Source organism: Hipposideros armiger, unplaced genomic scaffold, assembly GCF_001890085.2.
Source record: "Hipposideros armiger isolate ML-2016 unplaced genomic scaffold, ASM189008v1 scaffold_342, whole genome shotgun sequence".
In the NCBI taxonomy this organism is placed as follows: domain Eukaryota; kingdom Metazoa; phylum Chordata; class Mammalia; order Chiroptera; family Hipposideridae; genus Hipposideros; species Hipposideros armiger.
In genome coordinates, this window is record NW_017731692.1 from 334678 (window position 1) to 349385 (window position 14708).

The following is a 14708-nucleotide window of genomic DNA, read 5'->3' on the forward strand; positions in this document are numbered from 1 at the left end:
ATAAAAGAGTGTTTTAGGGAAGTCGCAGAAACTTCCTCATTCACTGACCATGCTTTGAAGTGAGAATTCAAATCCCTAAGCCTGTGAGTTTTTCCTTTAAATTTTATCTATACCTCATAGTCTTTATTATATTCCTCCCTCTTCACACCAGAGCCTTGATTTTAATAGGCATTTTAGTCTTGGTGTTTTGCCAGTTGGCTCTGGGGGTACTATGCACACAGCTCATGCTATAATCAAAATACAATTTTATATGTATTTCCCATCAACTCTTTAAACTTCATTCAGGGTTTGGAGGAGGAAAAGGTGGCCTTCCTCTATACCTGGTGGAAACTTCTGACAGCTTCTATGGCTTCCCTTTCTCTCCCCACTTACCTTCACCTCTACCCACTAGCAGTCATTTTATTTCTTCCCCAGGGTGGAAGGTAGGGTAGAGATAAGAGGGAAAGGGGCAAGTGGGTTATTACTTCATTGGTGGCACCATGTCCTCTGGGTCCTGTAGATGATTAAAGCTGGGGCTGGCTCAAGTGGATTCTTTCTTTCAGGGCTCCTGCATAGGAATTGGGAGGTTCCCTGCAGGCCTTCTCTTCTGCGGCTCCTTTGACTCAAGTGGATGTCTTTCTATTCTGGGCAGTCTCTTTCCTCAGACCCTGGATACCTAGCTGTATGTGCTCAATGTCTTTCTGCGGAGGTCTTCCTAAGAGGAGCTGTTGTATAAGACCCAGCGCTCTCTCCAGTAGCCCAATGCAGTGATGGATAATCTCCTCATTCCTTGCTCAACAAACCTGGAGTCTCCCTTGATTGCTGTGTAGCAATGCTCCTGGTTCCTCCAGCTCCAAACGCTTAGCCAGCCCTTCTTAACATTCTGCTTGTTGTTGGTGGAGTTGGGCCTCATTCCACAGCCTAACCGAACTTTCTTGGTCATTACTTGGGCCCTAGTCTGCTGTGTTTTCCAACTGCAGGAGACACATTTCAAAGCTTTCCCAGGGGCCTACTGGAAGCTCTCACACTGGGCTTGGGATTGAGAGGTAGCACCAATTGCCCATTGTCCAAAAAGGAAAGATTTAAAGCAGAGCAAAAGCCCCTTTAAAAAAAATTTTCTCAACGATCTTCTCCAAATCCTCTCTCTGAACCCCTTTTATATACTTGATTTCACTGCAAACCCCAGGAGACGTGTACCAGGCTCTTCTTCATTCCCATTATAAATCCTGCCTGGATTTCGGAGTGGGTTGGGAGTAGGAGTTTGGTCGCTCTATTTTTTGCATCCTGAGATATAATCTATTAATGCATCCGTCTAAACTGAGGCAGGAATAGTATCATCATCCAACCTTCTATTACAATACTTGTAGTGACTTTTTTGCCATTGGGTGCCAATGTTTTACCTGCATCTCATCCTTACTGCTTTCAAATCCAACCAGGTCACCTAGGCAACCTCAGTCAATTCCCAATCCCTTGGGGGTCTCTTTTAAAGGAAGAACCCACTGTAGTTAGTTTCAGTGGGAATTTATTACATGATATTAATTAGAATGTCTGGGAAAGTGAAGGAACAAAGGTTGGATGTCACACAGTGAGAAGCAAAGCAGCCAGGAAGAATGTCCAAGCACACCACAGATGTCCAAACACATTCTAAAGGTGCTCTAGCAGAAATCCTGCTGTGACTGTCAGATAATGCTCCACATCTATAAAGCCAGGACTGACCACCAGGGCCCCCATTACAGTTCCTGCAGCAAACCATATACCCCAATGTCAATACTGACTAGGGGAGAGTGCATCTGCAACCTTTGCTCATACCTCAAGTCTTGCTTAGGTTTGGGGTTTGTTAGAAGATAGTCAAATGTATATATCCTAGCAGCAAAGGGTCTTCGGAAATGTGTCACCTTTGTTAGTTTCTGTATTTGGAAAAGAGAACTCATCATATAGAAGAACTAAAAAGAAAAGATTTGGGGCAGACACAAATGACATATATCCTTTACAAATCTCTTATGAAAAACAGTTAACGGTCCTCATCAATAAACTATTTTGACTATATAGAATAAACACAGAAAGAAACAAACAGAAAACCCCCTCTCATGGACCTTTAGAATTGTGTACCATTATATATAATACCTATTCAAAATATAAATTAAGAAAAAGATAAGCGCACTTTTTAATGCTCTTCCTTTGTACCATCTTTCTTACCTTCACTCTTCTTAGGCTATTGGGGTCTTCTAATGTCTTGCATTGTCATTGTTCTTTAATGCTGGCAATTGTTTTGATGAACTCTGATAGCCTTTGATCTCATTTAGTCCTTGTGTTGTTATAAAGACAAATGAGGTACTGTATTTAAAACACTTAGCATAGTGCAGGGCACACAGTGAGTAATCAGCCCGGGTAATTCTCCCACTTCTCCTCTCCCTAATAGCATTGCCTATTATTCACGTCTTGATTGCAAAGAAGTCATTGAGATGTAGCAGGTGCCTTTGAGGGGCTTTCCAAACATGTCCCCACAACTTAAATATGGACACTAGTCCAAGCTAAGCCAGTTATGCTTCTTTTTAGAGAAGGGGGTAGGTGCTTGAAAGATAAGAACTCACACAGATGAAATAAGAGTTGGTACCAAAACAGCTGAGGATACATACATTAGCTAAGGAAAGGAGGTAGCTGAAACTGGGAAGTTATTCTGGTTATCACATGTGGGCTCTGGAGTCAGGTTGCCTTAACCCCCTGCCCTGCCACTCACCAGCTGTGGGATCTTAGGCAAGTTACTTAAGCTCTCAAAGCTTCCGTTTCTTCATGTTTAAACAGCAATAACAACAGTATCTATTCCATAAGCTTTTGCTAATTGCATTGGACAGTTGCTATCATATAGGAAGCTTGATTTCTGGATTCAGCTTACTTGAAAGTTTGTTTGAAAAACATTTCAATTCCCCCAGTCTTCATCTTCCAGTAAACTGATTCTGCATTTCACATTTCCTGGGTGTCATAAGAATATCTGTAAACATAGTTAAGATGTTTTAAAAGAATATTTTTATAACTAATCAACTTCCATTTAAAACTCAGTGTCTCATCACTTATAAGAAAAGAGCTTGAAGCTCACGAAAGTTATAAAAGTGTCAAGGTGAATTTAGTTCAAAGTTTTCTTTAGAGAGAAAGTTTCTCTTTAAAGCTAGGTTGATTGATGTCCACTCCATGGGGAATTCATTTGCTATATGTGCAGTAGGGTTAATCTCAAGCAGGCTCTGGAAAGCATCATTTCACAATTGGTTCCAGTAGTCCATGTGAGATGCAGAACTGAAAGTAAGCTAATAAAAATGTCTGTCTAGGGCCGGCCGAGTGGCACGATGGTTAAGAACTGGCTTGGGACGCCAGAGGGCCATTCAAGTTTCATTCAGCTATTTTGGGGAGTCCCCAGCGGGTATATTGCAAATAGTTCTGTCCACTACAGTTACCAAGGGGCACTCATTATGTCTTCTTCCCATGATCTGACCACCTCCCTCCAATTATATCTGTTGTCCACTGAGCCATTTGAGAATGGGGCATTTCCACCACCCATGCTGCTGGTGTCCACAGGGATTACACTGAGGTTTGTGCCAAGAATGCCATCTTTCAGTGATCCCCAGACAGCCAGCTTGGTATGCCAGAGCAATCTCGTGTTCCCTGGAACCCTAAATGTGCCAAAGCTGGGCTGCATCCCTCACAGAAGAGGGTGAAGTCCCTGCCCTATGGGTATTTTGTCTCTTGGCACAAAAGCTGTGCTTCTTCAGGAGGGAGCCTTTGTAAATAGAGGCTTCATTGTCTGTTTGCAGCTAGTCTTGCTGCACTGCTCAGACATGAGTCCCTGGGGCTGGACTGTCCTCCCCAGTCCTCTTCCTGTGAGGAGGCTCTTTCCTTCCTCTCATGTAAATCATCTCATGTAAATAGATGCCTTTTCTTTCAGTTCATCAGTGCATTTGTTGGAATGCTTTTGGTTTCAAATAACAGACATCAACTTGAGCCAGCAGAAGTGAATAAAGGGACTGAATTATAAAGCTCTTAGAGTGTCTGGTGAAATAAAATGATAGAACTGCAGCTGAGCCTCGGGAGAAAATATGGGACTGAAAAGATATCATGATGTTTCCTCTCCTCTCTAGTTGACTGGCTCTCCCTGATCCTTACTCCACAGGGAGAAAAACATGGCTCTGTATGAGCTTTGCTGGGGAAGTGCAATGCACTGGCCATTTCTGAAGCATATGGTGGTGGTGAAGGTGGGGAATAGAGAAGGGGCTTGATGTAGATTTTAGAGATGTGGGCAAGGGCCAGAATAAGGTTGATCTTAACAACTGGGAAATTTATCCTGAAGGCAATGAATGGCAGAGCCACTGAAGAGTGTAGAATATAGCAAACAAATTTCTATTGTAGTCAGATCATGCTGGTAGTGTTCAGAGAGCTGATTTGAGGGAGCAAGACAAGAGATGGATAGAGTAGTTAGGACACTATTGCAATATATAGTCTTGGAAGTAAATTCAGAAGTCCTGATGGGAGCAGGAATAGAGAGGAAGGGATGAACTGGAGAACTAGTTAAACGGTAGAATCCACAGGACTTGGTCATAGATTGACTCTGAGGAGAAGGAAGAAAATTCTAAAATGACTGCCAGGTTGTTGGCCTTGAAAGCTAAGTAAATGGTGGTGATATTGACTGAGATGATATATATTGGAGGAGGAAAAGATTTTGTTTGGGGAAAAGATGAAATGGCACACTTTCCATAGTCTGGCTGGGACTAACCTGACTGTACATATAGCAAATTAAGTAAACTTTGTGCTTGTTGAGTTTGGGATGCCTAAAGGAGGCTCAAGTAATGAAGTCCAGGAAGCCATGAACAGTTAATTCTGTCACTCTGAGAGAGTCAGCACTGGAGATTTATAGATCTGGGACTTTACAGCATAAAATATGGTCATTCAATCATGATACTGAATGATATGGCCCAAGAAGAGCATGTAGTAAGAAGATCAGTTGACATAGGATGGAAATCTGGAGAACACCAGTATTAAAAGGGAGGGAGAAGAAGAAACTGAGGAAGAGAAGCCACAAAGCAGACAGAGAAAGAGATAATTAGCAGTGTTAAATACAACAGAGAAGGTCAACAAAATGTCTAAAATATGTCCATTCATTCATTTATCCATAAGATATTTATTGAGCACCTACTATGTTCAGCATGCTGTAGCAGTTAAGAGATCAGGCTCTGGAGCCAGACTGCCTAGGTTTGAATCACAGTTCCAAAATTTGCTTGCTCTATGACCTTGGGCAAGTCATTACCCTAGCTGGGCTTCTATTTTCTCATCTATAAAAAGACAATGATAGCAGTAATTACTTTGTAAGGATTAAACAATATATGGACATGGTAATCACATAATAAATTGCATTATCATTGTGTATCAGCAACTCTTCTGGACTCCAGGGATACAGCTGTGAACAAGGCAGACTTGGTCCCTGCTCTTACAGAATTTCCATTCTATTTGGAGGTAAGGGGAGTATAGACCATAAAAAAATAAACGAATGAACAATAACAACAAAAAATAAACAAGAAAATAATGGATAAGTGCTAAAAAGAAAATAAAAGGTGATATGATGGGAGGCTGGGTGAGCTGAGACCATGTAGGTGGAGGGGTCAGGGAAGGCCTTTCTAAGGATGCGACATTGATGCTGGAACTTGAATGACAAGTAGAGATAAACCATGCGAATATGTAGGGCCAGAGAGTTCCAGGTAAACAGAGAACAAATGCAATGATCCCAAGATAGGAATAAATCTGGTGTGTCCAAGGAAAAGAAAGAATGCACATTTAGCTGACATCATGACCCCATGATCTTGTCACTATGCATCATGGTCTTTCTGATGCAAGTTATAGTAATAAAGCCACAGGCAAATAAAAAGCCCTAAAATTCATGTGGTAAATACTACCAGTTGGTTCACTCAACACATATTATAAACCCTTTCTGTCAGAAAAGCTAAAAGCTATTGTACATGCTTAGACTCTCCTGAAAGCTGGACTGAGGCCTGAGACATAGCTTCCGCCAACATGTGAGGTGTAGATGCAAGATGGTGGCTGAGCCCAGAGAGAAAGCAGATTCTCTGCTAAGCTCAGTGGTAGAAGCTCTTGGTACTTCTGGGACATCAAAACAGTTCCATTTTTCCTGGCTGCATTGTTTCTGGTTGAGTAGCATTCGAGCCTGGTTCCTTGGTCTTCTCAAAGACTATGAACTTTTTAGTTCCCTTTATGTATTTATTTCTGTTTACACTGGCCAGAATGAATTCTGATATCTGCAACAAAGAACCTTGACTCATAAAATGCCCCACTAATTCTGAACTCTCACCAGCTTCTCAACCTCTTCACCTCACCACCATCCTGTATCATTCTTTGGTGAAACTAGCTATGTCTAAGAACAGAAATACTCCCACTCCAGACTTGGACCTCTTCAGCTAAATAATCCCAGATGATTTGTCAGCTGTGTAATCAAGTACTTTGGGTCTGGCACAGGGATAGGAACTGTGAAGACTACAATGATATATATGAACATTGCCTTTGTTGTAGGAATATGAACTCCCAATACTTAAAATGAAAACAATCATCACAAGATGATGTAAAAGTGATTCGAGAATAATAGTGATCAGAAAATAATAACAATAGCACGGTAGTTATTTGTTTAATGAGTGCTTACTAGGTGCTAGCTATTAAATAAGAGCATTGCATGCATTCTCTAATTTTATCCTCAAAGTCCTATGAAGCATGTATTGCTATCACGCACTTCAAAAGGTGAGAGAACTGAGTCTCAGAGAGGTCAAATGACTTTCTGAAAGGCACACAGCTAGTAAGTGGTGGAGGATTTTAATTTGCAGTCTGACTTAAACTTAAAAGCTTGTGCTTGCTGTGTGCTGGACACTGAAACAAATATTACCTTATTTCATTGTCTCAATGATTATGTGAGACGGATACTATTTTTCCAACACAGTAGATTGGGAATTAAGTCTCAGGAAGACTAAGGTGATTTGCTCAAAGTTCCAGAGCTCTTAGTAGAAGAGCCACAATTTGAACCAAAACCTTCTGTCCCTAGGTCTAGAGTTCTTGCTGCTAAACCACACATCTCTTTCAATCTAACTCATCAGTTTTAGTTCGGATTGTATTTGACAGCCAAAAGTAACAGTGGCATAAGCAAGAAAGGCTTATGAAAGAGGGTCAGAAGGAGGAGTCCAGGCTGGCGTGGCGGCTCCAGGAAGGCTGGCACCCACGCTCCTTGCACTTCCCATCCCAGCATCCTGAGTTGTAGCCTTCGTTCTCCTGGTCTGAGGCAGCTGCTGGAGCTCCCACCATCAGAATCACGTTCCAAGCAGGTACGGTAGAAGAAGGAACACGGAAGAGAAAGCCAAATGACAGGATCTAGCTGTCTTTTAAGGTTTCACAGAAGCTGCTACATTTTATTGCTCCTTACATCTTACTGGACAGAACTAAGTTGCATGGCCATAGCTAATTGCAAAGGAGCCTGGGGAAAAAAATAGATCTTTATTATAGGGAGCCCAGCTAAAAATGAAGTGTTCAGCTACAAACATGCCCAGATAAAAATGAAGTCTTCCTTTTAAGAGAGAAGGAAAGTGGATATTGAATCTTTGACAAGAATCTTTGACATGAATCTTTGAAGGCTATGTAGCTGTCACGTCCTAGCAGAATCAGATGGCACATTTGGAAGAATTTAACTGAAAAGAAATTGACGGAGAAATTATTTTCAAAAGTTTGAGACAGTGTAAGGGAAATGTAAAGGGATGGTAAGACATCCAGAAGCTAGCAACAGAAGAAAGCTGCTACCAGCTCCCACCCCTAGACCCAGAGAAAGAGAGGGGGTCAGAGATTAAAGACCCCAGGCCCTCTATCCTCCTGCCTTCCTATCTTCTGCAGGCAACTCACTGGGTCCCACCTGAGGGGAAGGGAGCCTGGGTGATGCAGCCCTCTGGGAGCCCAGAGCAAGTGAAGGAGCAGAGGCTGGTGTGCAATAGATGGGGCATATTCAGCACAGTCACCTCTGCAGGTGCCACCCATTCCTAGGTCTCTGCACACACAAGGGATGTTGCCTGGCCCTTACTTACAGTGAGAAGATTTGCAGCAGTTTGAATTCAAGGAGAGTCTGAGACTTCCAGCAAGGGCACCTGGGTAGGGGACGGCCCCCAGCTGCGGTTTGGAGATGATTGAGGAATGCTCTGTCAGCTTAAAAGCAGGTGCAGAAACAAAACCACAGCCTGTGCCTCTTTGGTCAAAGAGAGCGAGGACCGTTACCTGCTTTCTCTCTTTCTCTGTTTACAGCTACTGAGTGAGCTGCAAACAGCGTGCAAGAGTGTGTGGGTGTGTGGCTGCTCGGGACACAAATGCCTCTGTGCATGCTTCTGAGCCTCCACATTCAGGCAGAGAAGAGCAGGGAAACTGCAAAGCAAGGACCATTCATCCTTTCACACTTTGGTCTCTTCTTTCTGATTCAGAATGTGAATTGCATATTGCCTTATATTGTCTGCTGTTGTTCTGAATGTATGTTTTCTTCCTCAAACTTGAGCACTTTATGTCTGTCCTCTGAAACACCTGTCCCTGAGGCAGTATGGTATATAATGCTGCAGTCTGAAAGACTTGGGTTCAAGACTCTGCTTGGAAGGACCACATAGTATATGATTCCTTTTACAGGAAATATCCTGAATAGCCAACTCTATAGAGACCCACAAAGCAGACTAATGGCTGCCAGGGGCTGGAGGAGTAGGGAATGGTGAATGACTGCTAAAGGGTACCGGGTTTCTTTTTGGGGTGATGAAAATGTTCTAAAATTGATTGTGGTGCTGGTTGCACAAAACTATAAATATACTAAAAACCATTGACTTTTATACTTTAAAATGTGAGCTCTATATGTGAATTATATCTCAATAATTCTGTAACAGAGTAAAACCCACCCTGCTTGGCTTTTTTTTTTTGCAGCTTTGCATCTGTAAAATAGGCACAGTAACAGCTACCTCCCAGAGCTGCTTCAAGGATTTAAAGAGTTAACTGTGTGCAAAGCAATTACCACAGTACCTTGCACACAGTAAGTGCTCAACAAAGCTGACTCTTGTTATCATATGTTCATTTAATGTTTGCCAGCTGACTCCTATATTTTAAAAATCAAAGTGGAATCAGTATAAAGCTGAACATTAAAGCAGAAAAGGTGCTTACAAATCAATCTAGTTCTACCCTCTCCAAGTGAGCAATTAGTAATAGACCCAGAAAATCACCACCACAGACAAATGAGGATCAAAGGAGGTTCTGAGGGTAAGTGAGTGAGTACCTGGGTGAATTTGAGATCTTAAAATGATGGCCTTTTTGCCACAGGACCTAAGGCAGTGACACGGAACCTGGCTCGGCCCTTTGCAAACCGAGTGAGCACAACAGCAGTTACACAGTCCATTCATGGTACAGAACTCAGTGCATGCTCACTAGACTCTAACATGGAAATGACTTTATACAGCTCATAATTTTTAAAATTCTATTAAAATTCCCAAGTAGAGTTTTTTTAAAAAATCATAGTTATTTTCCTTAATCTTAGAAATCATGAAAATATTAAATATTAAAGCTGGTCCAAACCACTTTTACATGAGTTTTTTAAAACTACATCATTCTCTTCCTCCCCTCCCCCACATACGTAAACTCTTAATTCTAAGATATACAGTTTTTTACAACTTAATATCTCTGATCAGGACACAGCTTATAATAAATGGATTGTTCTAATTTAATTGACAACATCATTTTCTGTCTTAACTTTATATAAAATAATGGTGCATCTTAAATTGGATGGCAAATTAAAGTATGGTATACATATACCTATTTATATATATTTAAAGGATGAACTAGAATTTATGCTGGTTGGGTGTTAAGAATACAATCATGACTGAACCGAGTGTCAGAAAAAACAGAGAGGATCGGGCACCATACCCTTTATGTGAACAGAATGTGCATCCTTGGGACCCACTACTAGGCAGTGTGGCCTTATTGACATTTTTGCTAATATAACTCTGGAGAAATGATGAATCAGCACAGCTATGATTAGACATACCTGGATTCTTTTAGGAAAAGGTGCCATGAACATTTAGATGTCACACGTTTGAGTGTTCCATCCTTGAATGTTCAGGGTTAATCCTAGGTTTCTACAGGCAATGCGTCAGCTGTTCGCAGACTGCAGGAGCCAGAGAATTAGAAGAGGCCTCCCACCTATTCCAGCATACCCTTTCTCCAGCAGTCTTGTTTTGGGGTGAAGGGATTTCTGCAGCTGAAAGGCTGAGAGCACTGGGCATGGTTTGAGGGTCCCCCACGGATGGGCCAAAGGGTCTGACTGGCAAACTCATCGCAAAATAATAATTGTTTCGGTGCTGCTGAAGATAATTAATTTGGGCTTTGGAAAGCTTCCCTCTTGGCACATTCAATTCAAAAGGCCTCCTGCTCTCAATGCGGGCCTGAGAACACAATCGATGAAACAGTCAGAGGACAATCCCAGCTGAAATTATCGCCAGTACTGGCCTTCTGAACTCTTTTGGAGTTTCCATGGAAGTGGGGCATCAGGGCGGATGGATTTGTTTTCCTCTCTAGTTGAGTGATGAGGTTTTCCTGACTTGCTTAGTGTCCCCCAGACACCTTTCCATCGAAAGCACACGGGGATCCAGAGACACGCAGAGAGACTTGCACGCGACTTTGCCCACGAGCCTCTTCGGCCACACCAAACCAAGCAGAAATACAAAACACGAAAGCAAGCCTGCCAGAAAGCATTTGTGAGGGTCACCCTGGAGTTTCGCTTCCTGAGGCGGAAAGGAGCACAGAATGGACTCTTCTGAAAGTCCCGCTTTGGGGTAGGGAAGCTGAAGCAGCCAGCAGAGGAGCTCTGTCTGGCACGAGAATGCCCAGAAGGCTCTTTCCATTCACTCATTGACGTTATTTTTTGTGCACCTACTGTGTGTATGTATCCTTTTAGGCAAGGAGGATATGGAAATACCAGTCAATGGAACAGACAATCTCCACATGTTCCCTTCTAGAGGATGGAAACAAACAGATGACTAGATCACATCAGGTGGTGATAAGTGATAAATGCTGTGAAAAATATAAGGCAGGTAAAGGGAGACAGGGTGCTCAGGTGAGGGCGGTGTGTTGCTATTTATGCAGGTGGACAGGGTACTCCTCTGGGAGGGTGAGTGAGCAGTATGGGGACTGGCAGGACATTAGGGAGTGAGTCACAAGGGCACTGTGATAGAATACATCCCATAGAGAAAAGAGCAAGTGCAAAGGCCCTGAGGTGGGGGCTGCCAGATACACAAGGACCTGTATGGAGGCCTAGTGGCTGGAGCAGATGGAGCTGGGGATAATGGTGGGAGGTGAGGGCTGAGAGAACTGGGGGAGGGCTACAGTTCATGGCAAGGTTTTCAGGCCATTGGAAGGACTTTAGCTTTCCTCTGAGATGAGCGCATGAGGAGTGTGCGCAGAGGAGTGATGGGCTCTGAGTCACATTTTAACAAGAGTACCCTGACTGTGGTGTGAAGCACACACTATGGCAGGAGGCAAGGGGAGAAGCAGGGAGGTCTGCTAGAAGTCTGCTGTGACGGTCCAGGTGAAGACCAGATGCATGGACCAGGATGGCAGGGGTAGAGATGGTTGGAGGTGGTCTGATTCTAGATGTATTTGGAAGGTAGAATGGGATTGGAGGAGGGGTGGGCTGATGGATTGCATATCAGAAGCACAAGAAAGAGAGAGGAAGGGCAATAGCAAGTCTAAGCCCGCACAACCGGAAGACTGGAGTTGTAGTACACTGAGCCGGGCACCAAAGGTGAAGCCAGTTTTGTGGGTAAACTCCTGTTTGGGACTTGTTAAGTCTGAGATATTTATTAGATTCCAAGTGGAGATGCTGAGTAGGCCATTGTGAGTCCAAGTTCAGAGGAGGGGTCTTGGCTAGGGCCATACACGTGGGAGTCATCAGCCTATAGGTGATATTAAAGGGACTGAGTGAAATTATCTAGGCCAGTGTGTGAATAGAGAAGAGTCGAGGATGGAGTGTTGGGGCTGCTGTTGGACACACTCCACGCTGGTAGATCAGCTCTGCCTTATATTGTCTTAGTGATGGACAGTCAGGCAGAGCCCAGGAGCAGGGCTTCCCACCTCCTGAGTGTTTGCTTGGAGCGGTCACAAGAAAGTAAGGTCCTAACTTGATTGGCAAATGTTTGGATTAGATTTGCAACTACATAAAGGGTACCATCCTCTCTACCAGCTGCACCCAGTCCAACCCCCGCCCCCCACTCCACAGACACAATGACCGTAGAGGGAATTCTGTCCCTGTTCTGAAGAGCTACCATCTGGCCACCTGTGCACTTTCTACCTGTTATCATCTTATCATTGAGAGAGCAGTGGCTTTACACTGAGATTGGTAGTACTTAAATTTTGGTCTTGCTGCATGCTAGCTGTGTGACCTTGGGCAAGTCTCTTAAATACTCTAAGTCTCAGTTTCTTCATATCCACATACATCACAGGCTTATTTTGGGAATTGAACAGGATTATATGTGTAAAGAGGCTACTGCTGTGTCTGGCAAATAAGAGGTAATTATAATAGTAAATATATGTGCCAGGCACTAATTCATACATCTTTTATATATTTACTTATCAGAGCAACCCCATGTGGTAGATACTGTTATCATTTCTACTTTACAGACAATGTTAAGTAATTTAGCCAGCTCGTAACTCAATTAGTGTGGCTCTAGGTATGATTGATTCATTTAGCCACTATGCTATACTGTTTCTTGAGAATACCTTAAAATTTTTCTTCTTTCTCTTTTTATAAACAATAAACAAACAAAAGTGTTTTATTGTATGGTTCAAGTTTTCAATTCAGTTTTGTATTTTTCCTTGTTATTAAATTGCATTCATTATCCAATCCTAAGACAAACTTTCAGGAGAGTAGCAAACTCTTGGAAGTCTCAGGCAGGAAGAGCACACTGATGGAAATGCAGAGAGGAAACTTCCCATGAGCCCTTGGAAACTCCAAGCAGGCCCAGGTGAGGCCTAGGTACCAGAGGGCATGTAATGATGTAATTGGAGGGGAGCCTATGGTGCCTGGATGGGCGTCTGGACCACATAGAATTTCTTCCAGCTTTAAGTGCCTTCCTCATCCTTTCATTGGAGCAAAGTACCACGTGCAGGTAAGTAAGCCTCAGGCTCTCAGTCAACAGTCCCTGTGTCTGTGACTCTCTTGACTGAGCTATAACCTCTTGGACCTCTGCTTTCCTCATCTGCAAAATGGCTAAAATACCGGTGCATACATCCCAGAGTTATTGTAAGGACTAGATGACAATGTTAATAGAACTGTGTCAGGCTCTCAGGAACACTCATAAATGTTAGTCATCATTATTACTGTTGTTATTGGGATGATTTTCCCTTATAAGTTGAGATATAATTTTTAGTAATAACCTTTTCTGATGGTAGATGTAATGCATGTACATAGAATAATATGTAAAAATATAGAAAAACCACAGGGAAAAAATTGAATCAGAAATACCCATAGAAGTCTCTCTGGTCTCGGTCTCTCCCTCTCTCCCTCTCTCCCTCTCTCTCTCTCTCTCTCTCTCTCTCTCTCTCTCTCTCTCTCTCTCTCTCTCTCTCTTCCTCTGTATATACTCGTGGTTCTCAGTACTGACAGCGCATTAGAACCACCTGGGAAGCTTTTTAAAATACAGACACCTGGGCTGCAAGCCAGATCTAATAAATTACAACCTCTAGGGGTAAGGGCAATGAATCTGTATTTAAAAATAAAAAACATTCCAGAATATTCTATAGCAAAATCAGGCTTAAGAACCATGATACTCACTTATACATGTTCTGTTTCTCCTCCTTTCTCTCTCTCTCTTTCTCTCTCTTTCTCTCATAGTTTTCAAAAACTGGAAAATACTGTACATTCAGTTTTCTAACCTGTTTTGTCAAGTTTCCTTATCTCTTGTCATCATTCATCCACAGCACCTTGTTTTTTCTTAAAGCGTTAGCTGGGGTTTCTAATAAGCCCCAAGCCACTGCTTTTTTGCCCAGCAGTCCTCATACAAAATGAATCCATTTAAAAATGTCATCACTCCTGCCTGCTCTGGCCTCTCTAGTCTGCCATGGCTGATGAATAGAGACCTGGTCACCATTACTCTTTCTCCCCCTCCCTTGAATTCCAGCTCCCTAACTGATGGCCGCGAGTGGCTCTGCTCTTTCAGTTGTCTCTGTGGCTTTGTGGCTAATGCTGGAGATCATGCTGGCAGACATGCCAGTGTGGGCTTGCACATTTTCTTCCCTAAAATATTAATTTGACATATAACGCGATTTTTCATTTAGTGCTCAGCCGACCGTGGTGGTGGTTTATTTCAGTTCAAAACAACCTCTGAGGACTCTGAGGGGAAATTTCCTTGGCTGTCCAACTGACATTTCAGGAAAATAAAATGACATTAAAACACCATAAAAAACCCCTCGTAGACAGCTGTCTCCAGTTCCTGATTAATGAGAATGGACATGGGGTGAGTAAGGGCCTTAAACCAATTAAGAAGCAAACACCTGATCATTTATGCCCATCCTGCTGCCAATACCTGAAATTGTGACAAATGCAGCAGTCACAGGACAATGAGCATCACCCTCGCTTTCTGTCCTCCCACACTGAGGCTCCAACTGCTGAATGTAAGCGCAAGTGATTTTTA